The 22,438-nt window shown below is 43.4% G+C and overlaps 2 long non-coding RNA genes across 3 annotated transcripts in view; one reads left to right on the top strand and one right to left on the bottom strand.

Annotated features, from left to right (window-relative positions):
• LOC146646030 (uncharacterized) overlaps positions 1-2,565 on the top strand; it is a 136,739-nt gene extending 134,174 nt beyond the window's left edge. The window contains exon 2 of the long non-coding RNA XR_014908922.1: positions 2,331-2,565. This is a non-coding gene — a long non-coding RNA (uncharacterized LOC146646030). The remainder of the gene's footprint in view (positions 1-2,330) is intronic.
• Positions 2,566-12,462: 9,897 nt separating this feature from the next.
• LOC146646029 (uncharacterized) lies at positions 12,463-17,918 on the bottom strand. 2 transcript variants are annotated; one of them, XR_014908927.1, is made up of 3 exons: positions 17,505-17,918; positions 16,976-17,128; positions 12,463-12,744 (listed from the first exon to the last, which is right to left on the bottom strand). It is a non-coding gene; the product is annotated as an uncharacterized LOC146646029 (long non-coding RNA). The 2 variants fall into 2 exon arrangements; XR_014908926.1 differs by lacking the exon at positions 12,463-12,744 and adding an exon at positions 16,576-16,614.
• Positions 17,919-22,438: the final 4,520 nt, after the last annotated feature.

Below are 22,438 nucleotides of genomic sequence, written 5' to 3'. Positions count from 1 at the left end.
TTATGCAGGACACAGCAGCCACATTCTTAACACCAAGCACTACAGATAAAAAGAAGAAAATGATCCCTCAGACCTCACTGCACTCTCCAAAGAAGCTATTTGACATGGACCCCATGGGCCTGACAGCTGTTATGTTTGGCTGAGCATAGCTCGGAGCTGCAGGGTAGAAGAATCCACCTGTGGCTGCTGTGCAAGAGCTGTTTGGTCACCCCAGGACATAAGAACACAGCAGAATATGGGAATCTGTGAGAAGCAGTTAAGAGATTAAACAATCTCTATCTTTCTTTCTGTCCTAAATTAAAATAAATTCAAGTTAAAAATGTTAAATAATTATCTACCAATATGCAGCTGTTTATGACCTGGACGCAATTTGCACTTTACCATCCTTTTGTAATAGAAACATAAAAACACATATCACAACTCCTCAAAATTAGTAGACCCCACCACCACTGTCCTACTCCCTGTCTCCCTTTTTTATTTCTATGCTTCTAGAACGTTGTAATATACATAACGACAAAATTATAAAACTGTAATTGTGATGTGATAACAGAAACTCATACACTAACTCATTCTTTTACTGCATTACTGAAAAATGCAATTAATAATTAATGATTAACACAATTAATTAAGTATAGCACTATGTAATACTTTAAAAAAAAAGCATTGTTATTGTAAATTTAGGAGTTGTAAAAAAGAAAAACATTTAACTGCACCATTTAGTTTGAGCCAACATAAAATGGGAACATTGTAAACAGAACCTAAGTAAATGTACACATTTAAGAAAGAAATGCTGATGAAAAGTTTTTTCAGAGCAGAGAACTTGGCTATGTTTGCAGACATGCTATTAGATTTTATAACCAATCCTACCTTAATATAATGTGCTCTTACTAAGTGTTCTGTGTAGTTCTATTAATATTACACAGCCTTTACCACTCCATTCCTAACCAAGTAACAAAAACACGTTTCGAGATGATAAAAATTTTGGAAGATTAAATTAAACAGCATGTTTTTGTTATTCTGGCTGTTTATTCAAAATTGTACAATGTGGTCTGTCAAATGTGGCTCCCCTTCTCTTAACTACATTTAAGTCAATTAAGCTGAAATAGGAAAACATTGCTCTTCAGAGAAGGAGATGACAATGTTGAAGATATTTGCATGAAAGAGTTTAAGCACAGGGGGGAGTCTGGTGAAAAGTTTGATTTCCCAGATGTTCATAATTAAACATCTTCTATTTGAATCGCCAGCAGGGCACTCCTTCACTTGTGTTTTTGTAGTGCCTTTTTTTGTAGGGGTTTTTTTTTTTTGTGAAGGCAAATGCTAGAAACTTTGATACTGAATCCACCGGTATATGTTAACATTGGCAGCAACCAAAAGATTCTGGATATGCTCTTCCTATGCTTTACTGCACCTCCACTGTCCACCACCCACCATCTTCTCAGGTCGTGGAGTTCCCTTTAGCCACTGCTTGCTGAGCCGAGGGGGAGGAAGCACAGGGACGTGCATTGTGTTGCATCTTGGGGTGAAAACTTCTCTCAAGTGTCTCAGAGTTTTTAGAGAAAACATTTCATTGTGGGAGTTTTTTTTTCTTTCTTCCAAGAGGCCCATCTTGTGCGGGTGAACTGCTTTCTTCATGCTGACTCACAACACTGTCTTTGGGGCTGGAGGAGGCCTTCAGCCACCTCTGCAGTATATCCTTCCCTTGCAGCTTACTGTTTGGTGTATGAACCTCTTACCCTCCAATCTTGCACTCCTGTCCAGAGAAATCATTTGGTAAAAAGAGTATCAGGGCAAAGCTGCTTTGACTACTCCCTGGCCAGCACAGGATGAGTCTTGGCTGGATGGGAAAGGAAGATGAGGGCCGCACAAGAGGAAGGACAGAGTCAGCAAACAAGCTGTAGAACAAATAAGCCATTCATAGTGTTTATTATTAAGTTCTCTTTTCACACGTGTATGTGCTAAAACACTGATATCAACAGTACATAGTACTACACTAGTCTTCTGTTTAGCGTTGGTCATCTTTAAAAGAAAAAAATATTTCCAAAGCATTTTCATAGGTTCTCACCCACCAACAATTTCCCAAGTGGAAGCTGTGTTCTTCTGCCCTATTCTTCGGTGTTTGGTATTATTGAGCTTGAACCATTCTCTTAAAAAACTTTGTAATTGGACTGTGTATTGGACTTTCACAAGGTTGTTTACTCCAAATCTTTCACCAATCACAGTGTCAATACTGACTTTTGCTTTGCTCTCCTAAGGAGCACTTACCCCCAACTGGTTGTGACAGATAGCAGCCCCTCCCTGAGACTGGCTTCACTGGAGATTGCTTCCTTTAGGGGCAGGGATAGCTCAGTAGGTAAAGTGGTCGCCCCATGATCGGAAGGTCGGCGGTTCGAATCCACTTAACGGCTACCCTGAGGTACCCCTGAGCAAGGTACCGTCCCTACACACTGCTCCCCGGGCGCCTGCTTAGTGGGCTGCCCACTGCTTCACTGAGTGAATGGGTCAAATGCAGAGAAAAACAAGTAATTTCCCCATGGGGATCAATAAAGTATCCATTATTATTATTATTCCTGTTAAGAGTTTTTCACGTCCTAATGTAGCCAGAGTGCTTGCTCATAGGAGGTTGTTTGATTGTTGAGGTTTCTTTGTATTATTAGAAGGTGTCTACCTAACAATGTTAGGTGCCTTAAGGCGACTGTTATTGGAATTTTGGGCAATATCACTTTAAACATATATATTTAGGGCAAACACTGTGCTTTCAACACATTCTCACTTCCAATCTTTGGAACTTGTGCTTGATCTGCCAAGCCAACTGCCAACAATGCAGAGTGCTCCCATTGAATGTTATGGCGCTCCTTCATCATTGGTAATTGACAAAATGAGACCACGGCAGAAGAGCCTGTTGTCTGTATGTAAAACCATATAAATGCCATCACAGTGATACACACATACATACATGCATATATATATATATATATATATATATATATATATATATATATATATATATATATCCGTAGCCAGTCTTGTTAATGATCTCACTGAGGGGGTTCAGGCCTATGCAGAACAGCAGTGGGGACAGAGCATCTCCTTGGTAGATCCCGCACTTGATGGTAACTTGTGCTATGGGCTTGGAGTTGGCCTCTAGTGTTGTACGCCACATCCCCATTGAGTTCCTGATGAAGGCTCTTAGGGTCCCATTGATCTTGTACAATTCTAGGCATTCCAGTATCCAGCTGTGGGGCATTGAGTCATAGGCCTTCTTGTAATCAATCCAGGCAGTGCACAGGTTGGTCAGTCTGGTCTTGCAGTCTCGGCTGATTGTTCTGTCTACCAGTAGCTGGTGTTTTGCACCTCTGGTATTCTTGCCAATTCCTTTCTGTGTCCCGCTCATGTATTGACCCATGTGCCTGTTCATCTTAGCCGATATGATGCCTGACAGGAGCTTCCATGTAGTACTGAGGCAGGTTATTGGTCGGTAGTTGGAGGGGACCGGTCCCTTCTTGGGGTCCTTGGGGATCAGGACCGTCCGACCTTCGGTTAGCCATTCCGGGTGTCTCTCGTTAACTAGCAGCTGGTTCATTTGTGCTGCCAGACGCTCGTGGAGTGCAGTCAGCTTCTTCAGCCAGTAGGCGTGAACCATGTCGGGCCCTGGTGCTGTCCAACTCTTCATACTGGAGACCCTTTCTTGGATATCTGCCACTGTGATGGTTACTGGACCCTGTTCAGGGAGGTCGCTGTGGTCTGCCCTCAGATCCACTAGCCACTGAGCATTGCCGTTATGGGTTGCATCCTTCTCCCATATGCTCTTCCAGTATTGCTCCGTCTCCAGCCTTGGTGGTGCTGTTCTCTTATTGTTCCCTTGCCACTGAGAGTACACCGTTGCTGGTTCTGTGGAGAACAGCTGGTTTATTCTCCTGCCTTCTATCTCTCTGGTGTACCTCCTCAAGCGGCTGGCCAAGGCTGTGAGTCTTTGCTTGGCAGTTTCCAAGGCCTCAGGTATGGACAGCTTGCTGTATTTCTTAGGCACCTTATTTGTCGCACCTTTCTGCAACTCTGTTAGTTGGCTAACCTCCCTCCGTGCTACTTTGATCTTGCCCTCTAGCCTCCTTCTCCATGGAGGGTACTGCCCCTTGTGGCTGTTCAACAGAGAAGAGCTCGAGAGGATGTGGAGGGTGAAGGTAACGGTGGTCCCCGTGGTAATCGGAGCACTAGGTGCGGTGACTCCCAAGCTAGGCGAGTGGCTCCAGCAGATCCCGGGAATAACATCGGAGATCTCTGTCCAGAAGAGCGCAGTCCTGGGAACAGCTAAGATACTGCGCAGGACCCTCAAGCTCCCAGGCCTCTGGTAGAGGACCCGAGCTTGAAAGGATAAACCGCCCGCAGGGGCGTGCTGGGTGTTTTTTTTTTTTTATATATATATATATATATATATATATATATACATAAAATATACACACATATATATATATATATATATATATATATATATATATATATATATATATATATATATATATATATATATATATATACATATGTGTATATTTTATGTATATATACATAATAAACAAGTACTGATAACACTGAATCATAACACCAAACATAGCCTTTGCATCCAAATTGTGTTTTCTTGTATTATTTAATTTTAGTTTTAGCTTTGTCAAGCCGTTGTGAGTAGCATGGGCGGCTTCTAATAATTGAATTCATTTTTTTGTTCTATTTCTAAGCATTGTGCTTGGGTCCCCTTTTTATCGTGACAGAACGATCCTGACAAAATTGACTCTGATCCAGTTTAACGGACACTCACCACTCAGGAAGTCCTGCTGGAGCAGCATGAGCAAATGCTGCAGGATGTAAACCACGAACTGGCAACTCTGACTCTGTTACGACCCAGGGAGGTAACATACACGAGCCCAAAGCCAGGAGGGTCAGATTAAAAAACACAAAGTTTATTACTGAAACTGAAAACTGTTAGTGAAGCAACTCACTGAAAAGAATAGTGACTGCCGCTCCCTCCCTTTCTTCAGCGTACCGGGACGCGGAATGCGGGGAGGAAGGCGAGGACTCCGCTGGGTTTCCCTTTTACACCACTTCGCTGGATTTCTTAGCTCTTTGTGACTTTTATACCGTGGCGGATGCCACTGGACTTTTAATGTTGTGTTTTATTGATTTTTATTGTGTTACCCCTTGGCCAGGGTTGTTTTAATTCGTTTTACATTGTTAACTATTTAAATATAATAAATTATATTTTAATTATACAGTTTTTTAAGCGTGTGCTTTCCCTTGGCGGCTCCACTGCTCTGTCCGTTTGGAGGAAGGTTTCCTTCCTTTAGAAAAAACACTGTGGAAATAGAATCACCTTCCCTCCGTTACATGTTTAACAAAGGTTCTGGTGCCACCACTGCCGTCCACCGGTTATTGAATTTAAAACAAGGAAAATGGAGCATGGCGGATTATTCCATCAATATCTGGATTCTGGCTGAGGAGACCGGTTGGGGACAGGAAGCATTGGAAAGCACTCTTTTGAATAACATATGTATGAGCAGGTTACAAGAGATGTGCCTGCTTCTTTGGGTGGTTTTATATCACCATGTATCAAGGTGGATGACTGTTTACGAGTGCACCGCGGGACATGGAACTACACCTCCCATGAGCCTCAGGTCCACGGAGAAACAACCACCAGTGGGGGTGCAGCTTGAGGTGGAAGTGATTGAGAAATGGAGGATTATGGGAGCAGTGAGCAGCCCGTGTAGCTGGGAAGCTCTCGGTCAATTCCAGAGGAACAGCATCGCCGTTGGATGGCCAGTGAGGGCTTTTAATGTGACCTCAATTCATCTTAGAAAGGTTGCCAATATAAAGAATATAAGATGGGAGTAATGTGAACACTCTTGGTAGTACGAGTTAGTAGTCTGGCTGCTGCGTTTTGTATTGCCTGGAGGCGAGAGAGAGATGATTTATCCAAGCTAGTAAACAGGGAATTACAGTAATCTAAGCGTGATGACACAAATGCATGAATGAGTTTTTCCAGTTCAGCTGAAGAAACCATATGTCGCAGTTTAGAGATGTTTCTTAAATGATAGAAACAAGAACGAGACAAAGATTTTACATGAGAGTCAAGGCCCAGAGAAGAGTCAAATATTACTCCAAGATTTCGAATATTTGACTTGACAGATGGACAGAAAGAGGCAAGAACCTTACTAATTTTAGAATGTAGCTCAGGAGGAGCTATGATCATTGTTACCATTTAGAACGAGGTAGTTGCTTGAAAGCCAATCAGAAATCTGGGTTAAGCACTGGACTAGGGTGGACAGCCTATCCAGCTGATGAGGCTTAAAGGACATACAGTGGGGCAAAAAAGTATTTAGTCAGCCACCGATTGTGCAAGTTCCCCCACTTAAAATGATGACAGAGGTCAGTAATTTGCACCAGAGGTACACTTCAACTGTGAGAGACAGAATGTGAAAAAAAAATCCATGAATCCACATGGTAGGATTTGTAAAGAATTTATTCGTAAATTAGGGTGGAAAATAAGTATTTGGTCACCTCAAACAAGGGAAATCTCTGGCTCTCACAGACCTGTAACGTCTTCTGTAAGAAGCTTTTCTGTCCCCCACTCGTTACCTGTATGAATGGCACCTGTTTGAACTCATCATCTGTATAAAAGACACCTGTCCACAGCCTCAAACAGTCAGACTCCAAACTCCGCCATGGCCAAGACCAAAGAGCTTTCGAAGGAGACCAGGAAAAGTATTGTAGACCTGCACCAGACTGGGAAGAGTGAATCTACAATAGGCAAGCAGCTTGGTGTGAAAAAATCAACTGTGGGAGCAATCATCAGAAAATGGAAGACATACAAGACCACTGATAATCTCCCTCGATCTGGGGCTCCACGCAAGATCTCATCCCGTGGGGTCAAAATGATCATGAGAACGGTGAGCAAAGATCCCAGAACCACACGGGGGGACCTGGTGAATGACCTGCAGAGAGCTGGGACCAAAGTAACAAAGGTCACCATCAGTAACACACTACAACGGCAGGGAATCAAATCCCGCAGTGCCAGACGTGTTCCGCTGCTGAAGCCAGTGCATGTCCAGGCCCGTCTGAAGTTTGCCAGAGAGCACATGGATGATACAGCAGAGGATTGGGAGAATGTCATGTGGTCAGATGAAACCAAAGTAGAACTTTTTGGTATAAACTCAACTCGTGGTGTTTGGAGGAAGAAGAATACTGAGTTGCATCCCAAGAACACCATACCTACTGTGAAGCATGGGGGTGGAAACATCATGCTATGGGGCTGTTTTTCTGCCAAGGGGACAGGACGACTGATCCGTGTTAAGGACAGAATGAATGGGGCCATGTATCGTGAGATTTTGAGCCAAAACCTCCTTCCATCAGTGAGAACTTTGAAGATGAAACGAGGCTGGGTCTTCCAACATGACAATGATCCAAAACACACCGCCCGGGCAACAAAGGAGTGGCTCTGTAAGAAGCATTTGAAAGTCCTGGAGTGGCCTAGCCAGTCTCCAGACCTCAACCCCATAGAAAATCTGTGGCGGGAATTGAAAGTCCGTGTTGCTCGGCGACAGCCCCAAAACATCACTGCTCTCGAGAAGATCTGCATGGAGGAATGGGCCAAAATACCAGCTACTGTGTGTGCAAACCTGGTATAGACCTATAGTAAACGTTTGACCTCTGTTATTGCCAACAAAGGTTATGTTACAAAGTATTGAGTTGTATTTTTGTTATTGACCAAATACTTATTTTCCACCCTAATTTACGAATAAATTCTTTACAAATCCTACCATGTGGATTCATGGATTTTTCTTTCACATTCTGTCTCTCACAGTTGAAGTGTACCTCTGGTGCAAATTACTGACCTCTGTCATCATTTTAAGTTGGGGAACTTGCACAATCGGTGGCTGAATATCATCAGCATAAAAATGATAAGACAGGTCGCTAAAAGTTTGAATGATACCAGCTAAAGAAGCATATAAAAAGAAAATAATAATAGACCTAAAACTGAACCCTGTGGGACCCCACAGGTCAGGGCAGCAATGTCAGAGGTGTACCTGTCAGTCCTAACAGAAAAGGTCCTGTCTGATAAATAGGAAGAAAACCAGTGTAGGGCAGAGCCAGATACACCAGCCAAAACCTTGAGCCTGTTAAGTAGGAGTTTGTGGTCGATGGTGTCAAAGGCAGCGCTAAGATCAAGCAAAATGATCACAGAACAATTCCTGCATCAGATGCCATTAATAGATCATTATAGACTTTTAAGAGAGCGGTCTCTGTAGAGTGCTGCTTTTGAAAGCCAGACTGAAAAGGGTCAAGAATGTGTAATTTACATAATAGAGACCTGAACTGATTTTCAACATTTTTTTCAAGTAATTTACTTAAAAATGGCCATTTTGAAATAGATCGGTAATTACTAGTGGAGGTAGGATCAGGCGTTACCTCATCCTGTTTACAATAAGATGGAGCACAGCCTTGCCTCAGTGAACTATTAATGATGGATAGTAATGTGGGACCAATGCTGGTGATAGACCCGGACAGGACAGAGGGAGGTAATATATCTACAGAGCATGATGAGGATTTAATTTTACCTAAAACTATAATTAAGTCATTTAGTGTGATTGGAGAAAAGGAGGTAAATGATCCAAGACAGCAAGGGGTATCTTCATAAGGGGTAGCACTTGAGGAAATTTTGGATCTCAAGTCCATCACCTTATTTACAAAGTAATTAAGGAAAGTATTAAAATCTTCATCAGAAAGCAACAGAGCATGCTGGGTTGGAGGAGAAACAATACTGTTGATGGTATCAAATAGAATTCTTGAATTATTTTTATGACGATTTATAAGATTATTGAAGTAAGAGGATCTGGCCTCTTTGACTGACTCATTATATAGGTAAAGTAGTTCTTTAAAGTGTTCACGATGGACAGTCAGACCAGTGGACTTCCACAGACGCTCTGCTTTTCGATAGGAGCGTCGAAGACCACGAGTCTGATTATTTAACCATGGTGTGCGGGAACTAACAGAGCAATAACTGGTTTTGAAAGGAGCAACCTGATTTAGAATGGCAAGACAGTGTTCATTAAAATAATTAGTTGAAAGCTCAACCTCATTAGAAGAACTTTTAAAATTAAAAAGAGAGGAAAACTCAGAAATTATAGAATCGTCAATAAAGCGCCTGCGCCTAGTAGAACCTTGAGGATGGTACTTTGAATTAACAGATACAGTAAAAGAGACTGACTTATGGTCGCTAAAAACAACTTCATTTAAATTCAAGTGGTCAAGGGAAACACCATAGGTGAAGACCAAGTCCAGAGTGTGCCCAGCCGTATGAGTAGGCCCTGCTACATGCTGAACAAAGTTGAAAGAGTCCATAATGCTCAGGAACCCCTTAGTGTTACTGTTTGTTGAGTCATCCACATGAATGTTGAAATCTCCAACAATGACTAGAGCAGCGCAGATACTGAAGGACCCGTCCCATCCTGGCAACAAACTGTTCCAACTTCTGCAATCTGGTAGAAGGTTCCGCATCTTCCGGGCAAGGACAAAGAGACTCAAGAGGAGCTTCTATCCCCAAGCCATCCGTGCCCTAAACACACACACCTGCCCTCTCACATCATCTATAATTGACTGAGACAGGACTCTTCCAGACACTAAACCAAGGCACAATGTACATTTCAATTCCTTTAATTTTAAATATGTTTATATTGTCTATCCTGTAAAATAGTCAGATAAATATTCATATGAATGTACAGAATTCACCTGCTTGCTGCTACTACTGCACATTCACCCAGTGTATATACTATATGTGTGTATATATATATATATAATGTTCTTCCTCTACACCCCCCCCCCCCCCCCCCCCCCCCCCCCAATTTTTGCACATGTCGAGGAGCGTGTCAGGCTACATTTCACTGTGTGTTATACTTGTATAACTATGCATGTGACAAATAATAAAGAACCTTGAACCTTGAACCTTGATAACATGCCCATTTTAATAGTGGGAGTTAAAGATTCTTGTAGGTCTGACAGAAAAGCTGCAGCAGACCCAGGTGGACGATAAATTAAAATGCCGTATATGGGCTGTTCTCTTCCAATTTTTATCATAAGCATCTCAAAAGACTTGTAGCAGGGGGGATTAATCCAGATCCGACAAGTCTCAGGCGAATCTCACTGGTAGCAACCCAGGAATAGAGCCCCCGAAGGTCCATCTCTTTCCGAAGACGACGGAGTAGGACGTGAAGGCCGGCTTGCTTCCCCCGCTTTCTCCGACGAGGCCTCTGAAGCAAAAATGAGCTAACCGGCAAGAGTGGAGGTAAACCGGGTGCAGCGTCGCGCTCTAACGGCGGTAGGAAAACAGCCTTGTTTCGTTGACTCTGAAAGCTATCCATTTGATTGTGAGCAACGCATGACGATCATAAATCCAAAGGGAGGTGACACCAGAAAAAACTAACAAAAACACTTGCATAGCATATAAAATAAACAAACACACGGACAAAGGCAGCGGCACAGCCAAACACAGGCGCCATCTTGACCCTTGACCCTTCAGTTTAGCTTAACTGTCCGAGCCAAATCTAAGAAACTCACCCTTAACTTCATTGTGGAAACTCTAGTCAATCTAGTGTCTGTCGGATTAAGCTGCTGTGCAACATGTGGATCCATAATGTGTTTCATGTTCACAAATAAAACCCTGTCTCTCCAGTCCTCTGTGCCCTTCTTCCAGGGTACTTTGGGGATACTTTCACCTCCCCGCAGGCCAGCCTGAAGATGATCGGCGGTGATTATGTTTTGTTATTGTCTTTCTCTCTCTCCCTCTCTCTCTCCTGCCATCATCCTCTGCACACTGATGAAGTCATGCGGCAGCTACATCAGGGCAGCCAGTCGATGGCCGAATTCTCTATCAACCTTCGCGTTAAAGCCGCTGAGACGGGTTGGGCTGAGAATGCGCTGCGCTGGGCATTTATTAATGGTTTAAACGAACACATGAAGGATGAGCTTGCGACTTGCGATGAACCGAAGGTTTTTGAGGCTCTAGTGCTGTGCTGACTTATTACCGTCAGTTACAATAACTCGTACTGCTACTAGCTAGCATGACAGAGTTTCTATACTGCTGGGTGGGTGCTATGATGTTACTGATAGTGAACTGTATTTTATTCATAAGGTTAGTTAGTAGAGTTGCCAATTGTCCTGTACACTGAAAAAAATATGTTGTTGGATTTACTTAATTCAATGGTGGACATTTGTTGCACACAGATGTTTTGCTTTGGCAGCAACTTAAACAATTGAGTTAAATTAACACAATTTATTCATGTTCAATAAACCTGTGCAATTTGTGTTGATAAAATGTGACTTAAACATGTTTTGATGAAGTAATTTGAGCTCTTGAAATATTTTAATCCTTCACAATTTTCTCACTTTATCCCAACACCATTCAATAACTTTTACCCAATACTACTTGGTCACTTAAATACTACATGCTATCTTCAAATTACATTTTGCTATTATATTCTAGTATCAAATACACAATTTTCAAATGGAGGCCTTATAACAGATTATATTGTTCTCTTCCAAGATGGTTGCTGGCATCCACCAGTAACCTTTCAAAACAAAATGTCTAATTTCACTGCATTGACAGTAGGTAAAGAATTAAACTGACATTACTCCTCTACTGAATCTATATAAACCAACAGTTAAATAATGTCAGTTCTTCCGTGTTCTCTGGAATCAATCACAGCAAAGAAATTAGACTGTTTCTTTTGAAAAATGTTGGGAAAGAACAATACAAAACATTCTATTTAAGGCCTCTAATGTCAAGATTCAGTTAAACAACAATTATAACTAAACAATTTGAGGTAATGTTAGTTTCCATTAACATTAAATTAGGTTACTGAATTGGCAAACACCTTCCTATTAACATTACCCATTTTACCCCAATAACTAAAGAAATTAGCACTTGCAGGTCAAAACCTTTATTCAAGAGACGCAAAAATAACATTGATACAGTGACTGTCAAAAATTACGGCACTGATCATACTGTGACATCTTGGTTCAAAACAGCACACTTAGAAATATTCAATGTTCCTTACTTCAACTGAATGAAACTGAAAATACCATTTCACACGACCCATATGGGATATTTAGACTGCATAACTGTTCATGCTACATCTCTTCACTAGTAAAAGAAAGAAAAAATACAAAGAGAAATTTAAAAATGCTGCCAAACAGACAAACAGAACTTGTACAGAGCAAAAGGAAAAACAAACAACAACAACAACAAAAAAACGGCTCGTCCTCATGGCAGTTGCAGTGTATATAAAAATGAACCCTGCGATCCGTTTCTGGAATTGAGCTTCAAAATGCAGCAGAACAAGTGTGAGATTTATATGTCCTCTCACCTAGAGCTGGTCACCTCACATGCATAACAGTGAGCTTCGTTACAGGAGCAGTTTTGTCTTAGTTGTGAGCTTTTCTTGAGAGCTGAGTTGCTTCCAACTCCATTACCACCCTTTGAATCACCTCAAAAGTGTAGCAGAGTTGTGATGGGTAACTCATATTGAAGGAATAAAAAAGGTCCAAACAGCATGGCTACTGCAAAGGTCACGTTATCCAGATCTTGAAGAACTACTATACCCTCGATGATGATGCCAACGTCAGAAAAGTCATTGCCTGGTGCATCCTCTGGAGACAGATGTTCATTGTGGTTTTCTCAATCTGTGCAGTGGCCTCAGTCAAGTCCTGGTTAAACACAAAACATTTCTTTAAGATTCCTTTTTAAACTCATCTCTTTTGAATCTACCAGTTCTAATGTTAGAGTAATTTAAACCAATGCAAGCAACATAGTAAATAGCTATAGCCAAAGAGTGGCCTGCCATGCTGCCATTCATGGTCTAACAGAGTTTCTAAGAGAGGGTGAAAAACATAATTTCAAATGCTTTACATTAGTTTTTCTTAGAAAGACCGGCCCATCAGAAATCTGATGTGACCCCTAATACAGGGGTGGGGCCTCAAGGGCCGGCGGCTGAGTTCACTACCAGGCCTCATGTGAACTTCAAATTATTAAAGAGGACTACTGGTCCTAACTGGTCCAATGAGGATCAAGTGGATAACTAAATGCATTTTTAAATGTTGCAAAGCCACAATCTACTCATAAAACACTCACCATGAACTCCTGCACCAAGATGTTGCAATTGTCTTTCACACAGATCAGAATCAGAATCAGAATCAGAATCAGAATACTTTATTGATCCCTGGGGGAAATTATTTTTTGTTACAGTGCTCCATTTTAAACCAACATTAAGACAAGACAGACAATACGCTAACTAAGAATAGTACAATATATACATATATATATATACATACATACATAAGTCACTTATAAATAAATATTTGGAAAAGAAACATGTGTAGTTGTAGCAGCAAACAGTGTGTTAAGTGGATGCGTTGTACAGGGAGATGGCCACAGGCAGGAATGATTTCCTGTGTCGTTCAGTGGTGCTTTTCGGTAATCTCAGTCTCTCACTGAACGAGCTCCTGTGACTGACCAACATGTCATGGAGTGGGTGGGAGGTGTTATCCAACATTGTCTTTATCTTGGACAGCATCCGCCTCTCCGACACCACCTTGAGGGAGTCCAGCTCCATCCCCACAACATTGCTGGCCTTACGGATCAGTTTATTAAGTCTGTTGGCATCTGCGACCCTCAACCTGCTCCCCCAGCATGCAACAGCATAGAGGATCGCACTGGCCACCACAGACTCATAGAAAATCCTCAGCATTTTCTGGCAGATGTTGAAGGACCTCAGTCGCCTCAAAAAATAGAGACGACTCTGGCCCTTCCTGTAAAGTGCTGTGGTGTTTTTAGCCCAGTCCAGTTTATTGTCAATGTGTACTCCAAGGTATTTATAGTCCTCCACAATGTCAACACTGACCCCCTGGATTGAAACAGGGGTCAAGTGTTTCCTGGTCTTCCTGAAGTCCACGATCAGTTTCTTGGTCTTTGCCACGTTGAGCTGCAGATGATTCTGCTCACACCACGTGACAAAGGAGTCGACCACAGCCCGGTACTCTGTCTCATCATCCCTGCTGATGCATCCAACCACCGCAGAGTCATCAGAGAACTTCTGAAGATGGCAGGTCTCTGTGCAGTGGCTGAAGTCTGTGGTGTAGAGGGTGAAGAGGAAGGGGGAGAGGACAGTCCCCTGTGGTGCCCCTGTGTTGCTAATCACCTTGTCAGACACACACTGTGGGAGACGTACATATTGTGGTCTTCCTGTCAGGTAATCAACAATCCAGGACACCAGAGAAGCATCCACCTGCATCGCTGCTAACTTATCACCCAGGAGGGTCGGCCTGATGGTGTTGAAAGCACTGGAAAAGTCAAAAAACATGACCCTCACAGTGCTCGCCGGCTGGTCCAGATGGGTGTAGACACGATTGAGCAGGTAGATGATGGCGTCCTCTGTTCCGAGACGAGGCTGATAAGCGAACTGAAGGGGATCCAGATGTGGTCTTACTATGGGTCGCAGCTGGTCCAGGATGAGCCTTTCCAGGGTCTTCATGATGTGGGAGGTCAGTGCCACGGGCCTGTAATCCTGGGGGCCACTGGGACGAGGCGTCTTTGGTACAGGGACGAGGCATGATGTCTTCCACATCACCGGGACCCTCTGCAGACTCAGACTCAGCATAAACAGTTTATGAAAGACTCCACACAGCTGGGGGGCACAGGCCTTGAGGACAAGGGGACTCACTCCGTCTGGTCCAGCAGACTTGCCTGAGTGAAGTCTCCTCATTTGCATCTCAACCTGGTATTGAGTGAAGGTGATGGGTGGGGGAGGGGTGTCAGGACTCTCACAGGAGGCAACATGTGAAGAGAGAGGCTGGCACAGTGGTGTGGCTCTGGATTCCAGGCTGACTGCAGGTGAGGTTGTGGGGGTGGGAGCAGACACTGTGGTGTCGAATCTATTGAAAAACAGATTCAACTCGTCGGCTCTATTCTCACCTCCCTCAGCTCCCCTGCTGTTGGTTGGCCTGAATCCAGTGATGGTCTTCATGCCCCTCCACACCTCTCTCATGCTGTTCTGCTGGAGTTTCCACTCCAGCTTCCTCCTGTAATTGTCCTTAGCCTCTCTGATCTTGTCCTTTAGTAACACCTGGACCTTCCTCACCTCCTCTTTGTTGCCCCCTCTGAAAGCCCTCTTCTTGTTGTTGAGGAGGGCTTTGATGTCCTTAGTCACCCACGGCTTGTTATTTGGGTAACAATGAACAGTCTGAGCTGGAACAATGGAGTCGGTGCAGAAAGTTATGTAGTCTGTGATACACTCAGTAAGCCCATTGATGTCCTCGGCGTGAGGCTCACAGAGTGTTTCCCAGTCGGTCACCTCGACACAGCCCTGTAGTACCGCTATTGCCTCCTCTGACCACCTCCTAACAGTCCTGGTGGTCACAGGTTCCCTCCTCACAATTGGCACATAGCGGGGGGTGAGGTGAATCAGGTTATGATCTGACCTACCAAGTGGGGGGAGGGAGGAGGAGCTGTATGCATCCTTGACGTTAGCATACAGTAAGTCTAAAGTTTTCTCTCCCCTGGTGGGACAGTCCACATATTGTTTGAATGTTGGTAGTGTATTGTCCAGTGATACATGGTTGAAGTCACCCGAGATCACAATAAAGGCACTCGGGTGCTGAGTCTGTAGCCGAGCTATGGCAGAGTGGATAGTGTCACATGCAGCTGTGGGGTTAGCAGAGGGGGGAACATAAACAGCCACCAAGATGACGTGAGAGAATTCCCTGGGTAAATAATACGGCCTGAGTCCAACAGCACACAGTTCAGTGTCCGGGCAACAAATCCTTTCTTTGATTGTTATGTTGGCAGGGTTACACCACCGGTTGTTAACTAAAACAGCAAGCCCACCTCCTTTACGCTTACCGCTAGCGATGCTGTCCCTGTCCGCCCGAACAGTGTGGAAGCCTTCCACGGAAGCATTCTCATCGGGAATGACCTGGTGCAGCCATGATTCGGTGAAACACATCAGGCTACACTCTCGGTATTCCCTCTGACTCCGTACCAGTGCTGAGAGCTCGTCGATTTTACTTGCCAACGATCGCACATTTCCCATCACGATAGACGGCAGACACGGTTTAAACCTCCTCCTCGCTTCGAGCCTCCGCTGTCTCACCGTCACCTTTTTTCTTCTCTTCTGTCCTTGACCTCTGCATCCCCGATGTGTTTTCCTCCAAATTTCAGCTGGTACTTCTGCGGGCACTTCTGCGGGCCTGGCCAGCGAGCCGGCCGGCATCAGGGCGATCAGCTGATCTCTGGAGTAAACAGTCCGTGCGTGTAGGAGATGTGCCGCGGTCCCGTTCCATGATAAAAGTAACAGTTCCACGGCCACCAGAAGAACAAAAACTCTCTCAATCCACATGATTGAGTAAGAGATAGAAAACGGAGGAAAATACAAGTCAGAAAAAAAAGAAGAATACGTAAGAAAAAAGAGCTAAACTAAGAGAAAAGCAGGAGCGACTGTAACAGGCTGCACGCTGGTTGGCGCATGCGCACTAAAGATGCGGAGCACTTTGATGAGACTCCCTTTGAGCATTAATGTCATCCTAAAGTATTATAACAAAGAAAACAGAGATTTGTGAACTTTTCAGTAGCACAGAAGAAAATGATCCCAGACCAAAACTTAAACCAGTCAACATGCAACACCAGCATCTACAAAGCAATATCAAAAGTTCCTGTTTGACATCAACTTTATGGATATATAGTTTCCAGAACATTTATTTTTTTAAAAAGATCAATTTTTCTCAGTGGGCCAGTAAATGCATGACGAAAATTATGGCATCCTTTCGGTGGAATCAGTACTCACAGGTAATAGTTGACTGTTTCAATGGATGCAGCATAAAAATCTTTTACTGACCTAATGCAATACATATACACTTTGTAGTTAAAGAATTTTAAAGTTCTTACTGTCATCATGGCAGCTACATCCTTTAGCTTTGTGCCCTGTTCCCCCGATCACTTTGCAAACACTTTCAGCAGACTGTCAGAGAGAAACTCAGCTCCGTCAGAAACCTTGACTGTAAAGGCATGGTTGGGATGCACTGGAATGCTGCATTTCATCTGAAATGACATAAAATTATTTTGAAATAACAGCAGGCACTGTGCTTGGTTAATAATCAGTAATGTTTTGTTGAATAAAAACTGTGTTTCCAGATCTTATGGGATTAAAAAAATCCAAAGATGTTTATTTCTGATTTGCAACCCAAGAACCCACAAGTTACAACCTCATTTTAGTTCAAGTGTGCATTAATGTGAGTCCAGTAATCACCTTTCTGGCAATACATACAGGTATAAGTTAAACCTATGGCAGATTTTGGATTTCTCAGTTGTATTAATAGGGTGGTCTATTTGAGTATGCATGCACCTAATAATTATAAAAAACCTATTATAATTAAGTTACAGAAACCTTAAGCGAAAATAGAATATACTTTCTTACCATAACACCTTGAACCCACAATCCATCAGCTGACTCCTGGTGAAATGCAGAATAGATGTGGTCTCTCAATGTGCATCAACAAAAACAAAAACAAAAACAAAAGGACAGCAGGTGAGGGCAGGAGGGGTAGGGATGTAAGCTAGCATAATACCGCTGATGATATTAGCTAAAGCTGTTCAATGTCCAAAATCTCACTAACACCACGGTGCAGTAAATACACAATGTAACTGAAGAGTCAGTTGACAAATCTATTCACACAGAAAACCAAATTATGTTATGAGTGCCTCGTAATTAGGTTTAATGTGATATTACGGCTCTTGTGCCAAAGACAAATTCAAATGAAAAAGCGCCAATTCTTTGACAACAGATAAAACAGCAAATAAGCTAACGGCTCTTTTTTAGCATGTTACATGGCGACACTTTAGACGTTTAACTACATTTGGCTGAAATATGGTAAATATTAATTCAAAAAATCAAGACATACCAAAAAACGTAGAGTTGGCTGCTCGACTTGACTGAGATGGATGCATTTTTTAAACCACGATCCAAAGCCCGCGAGATGAAATCACGCGTGGTTTCACGAGATTTAACGTTGCTATCTTATTGACTTACTTCACCTGAACATGATATGAACAATTTAATACACCCTTTCTGCATATCATGTAGTTTTTACACTATATAGTTACATTTATCTTTAAAACATGAGGCAATTGTGTTAAATACATGCAAGATGCTTACATAAATCCAAGAGATGGCCAGTCCCTTTTTTTCAGTGTATTCAGAGAAAATATTTCATATTTTTCGTGTTGAGCTGAGTAGGAACACAGTTTGTCCCGTACTTCAGCTAGAATGGAAAAAGACACAAAGCTGGAGTTATTCTGTCTTTACGCTGCAGCTGTCTCTTCTTCTCTCATTCTTCCCCCTCCCTCTCCTGCTGAAACTGATCAATGATCAGCTGATCAGAATCAGAATCATGTTTATTGGCCAAGTATATGTGCAGACACATACAAGGAATTTGGTTCCGGTAGATGGTGGCTCTCAAGCACAGCAATGTAAATCACACACACACACACACACACACACACACACACACACACACACACACACACACACACACACACACACACACACACACACACGTGTCTATATATACATTACACATACATACACAAAGCTGTGTAAACCAACTATAAATAACGAATCTAAACTTATATACATAAAATACAGAAATGAATGGGGTGGAATGAATACTACAGAATGTACATAAGGTGCAGCTGCAGTCTGGCAGTGGGAGCAGTGTGACAGGTCAACTGTTAAGAAGGGAGATGGCGAGGGGAAAGAAACTGTTCCTGTGTCGGGTGGTCCTGGTCTGCAGGCTTCTGTACCGTCTGCCAGAGGGCAGCAGATCAAAAAGTCTGTGTGCAGGGTGTGAGGGGTCTGCGATGATTTTCTCTGCCCGTTTCCTGGTTCTTGAGAGGTACAAATCCTGGATGGAGGGCAGGGGGGTGCCGATGATCCTTTCTGCTGCCCGTACAGTCCGCTGCAGTCTGCTCCTGTCCTGTTTAGTGGCTGCTCCATACCAGACTGTGATGGAGGAGCACAGGACAGACTCAATGACCGCAGTGTAGAACTGGATCAGCAGCTCCTGTGGAAGACTGTACTCCCCCAGTTGTCTCAGGAAGTACATCCTCTGCTGGGTCTTTTTGAGGATGGAGTTGATGTTGGTCTCCCACTTCAGGTCCTGGGAGATGGTTGTACCCAGGAACTTGAAGATCTTCACAGTCGACACAGGGCTGTCTGATATGGTGAGGGGGAGCAGAGTTGAGGGATGTCTCCTGAAGTCCACTGTCATCTCTACAGTTTTAAGAGTGTTCAGCTCAAGATTGTGCTGACTGCACCAGAGTACCAGCCGCTCAACTTCCTGCCGGTATGCAGACTCATCACCATCCTGAATGAGGCCAATGACAGTGGTGTCATCTGCAAACTTTAGGAGTTTAGCAGCCGAGTTCTTGGAGGTGCAGTCGTTAGTGTAGAGGGAGAACAGTAGTGGTGAGAGGACACAAACTTGAGGGGCACCAATACTGAGGGACCGGGTTTCAGAGGTGATCTCCCCCAGCCTCACTTGCTGCTTCCTGTCTGTCAGGAAGCTGGTGATCCACTGACAGGTAGCTGGTGACACGCTGAGCTGGGAGAATTTGGAGGAGAGAAGTTCAGGCACAATGGTGTTAAAAGCCGAACTAAAGTCCACAAACAGGACCCTGGCATAAGTTCCCGGGTGGTCGAGGTGTTGCAGGATGTAATGCAGTCCCATATTCACTGCATCATCCACCATCATTGCCCGGTAGGCAAACTGCAGAGTACCCCCACTGTCAACTGTGGGGGTACTTATGGGTGACATTTCCCCTCCCTCCCGGTCCCTCTGCATGCTACTTTCCGCTGTCATTCACAAACCTACCAGATCTCCACCAGATCCACTCCGGCACTTTTAGATCCCGGTGCTGAACAGAATCTGAGTGACTGTGACCTTGTGCACTTTCTCGGCATTCAATTGCGGCCATTGGACGTTGCCCTCAATGGGCAGTTGCTTCCTTCGGTCACTCTCCAGACTGAACCCATGTCCCTTATCATTTCTGGAAATCACCGTGAGCATCTCCAGTTTTATTGTTTTTTCCTCTGCTGAGTCGCCCATTCTCGGTTTCCTTTGGTTCAAGCACCATAACCCGCACATTAACTGGGCAGCCTGCCGTGTGGAGAGTTGGGGTAGCCACTGCTTTTTGCACTGTTTACGTTCTGCCTTGGCTTTTCCGCCGGCCACCACTACTGAGCCGACGGCAGAGGTCATTGATCTCTCTGTTGTTCCTGAGGAGTATCACGACCTGAAGCTAAACAGGGTGAACTTCAATTTCTTAAAGTTATGAATAAACAATGCAGTGTAAACCACACAACCAGTGGCAGAGTGGTGGAAAGCTTTGAGCCCCTCTACTTGTATTTGCAAGTGTTTTTGCTTAATTTTAGACTTGTCCAGCATGGGATACTTTTAATGGCTGTAGGGGGCTCAGGATCGCTGGGAGTGGATCACCCATTTGTCCCATCTGTGGTGAAGCTGGTTTTCTTGCTGCTTCAACTCCAAGCTGAAGATATTAGTCATAGCAGAAAATGTAATATCTGCTGGTACAGATGGCACTGCTGAGTGGCTCTTTTAAGTAATACACTGTCTACAGCTTCATCTACAGCGTTGTCTAAGTCATGGCAATCTTGGCACTTAACAGCGCACACTATATTAGTCTGTTTGTGCCGGGACTGGATCCCTGGGGTAAAATTGTATGTGAAATATGTGGAATGAAGACAGAGTTCCAAGAGCAATCCCACTCTTACAAAATAGCCAAAATCAGTTTTGTCAAGTGACACTCCAGAGGTTCTTGTCCATGCATTTGTGTCTTCACGTATTGATTATTGTAATGCTCTTCTTTCTCGGCTACCAAAGAAAAGTTTTAGAGGTTTACAGATGGTGCAAAATGCAGCTGCTTGCATTTTAATGAAAACTGGGAAATTTGAGCACATTACCCCTGTACTGAAATCTCTTCATTGGCTACCTTGTCAGGTTCAAGCAGACTTTTCAGGTCCTGCTGCTCACCAAGGCATTAAATAGATTGGCAATTTCATACCTGTCTGACCTTTTGCACCTTTGTGTTCGAACACATGCTCTCTGATCTCAGGACTCTGGCCTTCTAAAAGTTCCTAGAGCCAGAAAAAACACTATCGGAGAGCGTGCGTTTTTGTCATGGTCCCTGTGCCTCGCTGGCCGACCCTCTATTAGGCAATGTGTTTGTGGTTTTTTCCTCTCTCCCCCTCTCGCTCTCTCTCTCTCTCTCTCCCCGGGTGACGCTCATTGTGGGCTCCCGCTGCTGGCCCACACACCTGCTTTCATCACCGCACCGGCCACTGATCCCAGCTGATTATTGCACTATTTAAGATGGCGAGTCTGCGCTACTCTTCGCTGGATTGTTGAGCTATCAGCGTCAGTCAAGCTTGTGTATCTGCCAACCTGAATCTTGAAAGCCCTTTGTTATTATCCCGCTAACCTGACCTTTTGTGTTTAGATCGGTTTTAGAACCGGATTCTGAGAGGAGTGACTGAGGAGGAGGAGGAGGAGCTTTTGTACAGAAAGTGTTTAGCACCTTTTCCCCTAACCCTGTTTCCCACGGACCCTGGCGACCCGGACCCCTTTCCCCCCTGCACGTTGTATATAGCCACTTGGTGATTGTGTTCACTGTAAATAAACTCACTGTTCTTCACTTAAAGGAATACCCTGGCCTGCGCCTGAGTCTCTTTCGGAAACCTTATCAGTTTTCTTTTCGTGCCCCATTTTTGTGGAACAACCTCCCTCAAGATATTAGGCAGGCATGCTCTGTGGTGGTCTTTAAAACTAAGTTGAAGACCTATTTGTTCACCCTATCCTACATGTCTTAATTCTATGCCTTTTAGTTTTCAAATTCTTATTGTTTTTAACTTGTATTGTGTTTTTTACTTGTATTACTATGTATCGCTTTGATTTATTTATCTTTTTGGTTTCAAATAGCTGTATAGCACTTTGTTTGAAAGCACCTTATAAATAAAGTTATTTTTTATTATTATTATTGAACTATTGCCACTGTTTCAAAAACTGGGACACAAGTGAAGAGAGGTGTAACATCGTAAGAGACCATTCTTTTATCTGCCTTCATAATGACATTATTATTATTATTATTATTATTATTATTATTATTATTTATTTGTTCATTTCAGGCAAAACAAAAATACATATATTAGACACAAAGTGCACCAAACAAAAAAACAAAAATTTCCTGAAAAGGAGTGGGACGAAGAAAACGTATTAAATCCCACCCCTATACTCACTCATCAACAAAAAACAATAAGCTTCCCGCAGCTACGCC

Source organism: Rhamphochromis longiceps, linkage group LG19, assembly GCF_057381845.1.
Source record: "Rhamphochromis longiceps isolate RC_006_pf linkage group LG19, R_longiceps_female_GT1.1, whole genome shotgun sequence".
Taxonomy (NCBI): domain Eukaryota; kingdom Metazoa; phylum Chordata; class Actinopteri; order Cichliformes; family Cichlidae; genus Rhamphochromis; species Rhamphochromis longiceps.
The sequence above is the reverse complement of the archived record's forward strand: the minus strand, read 5'-3'. Positions and strand labels throughout refer to the sequence as shown.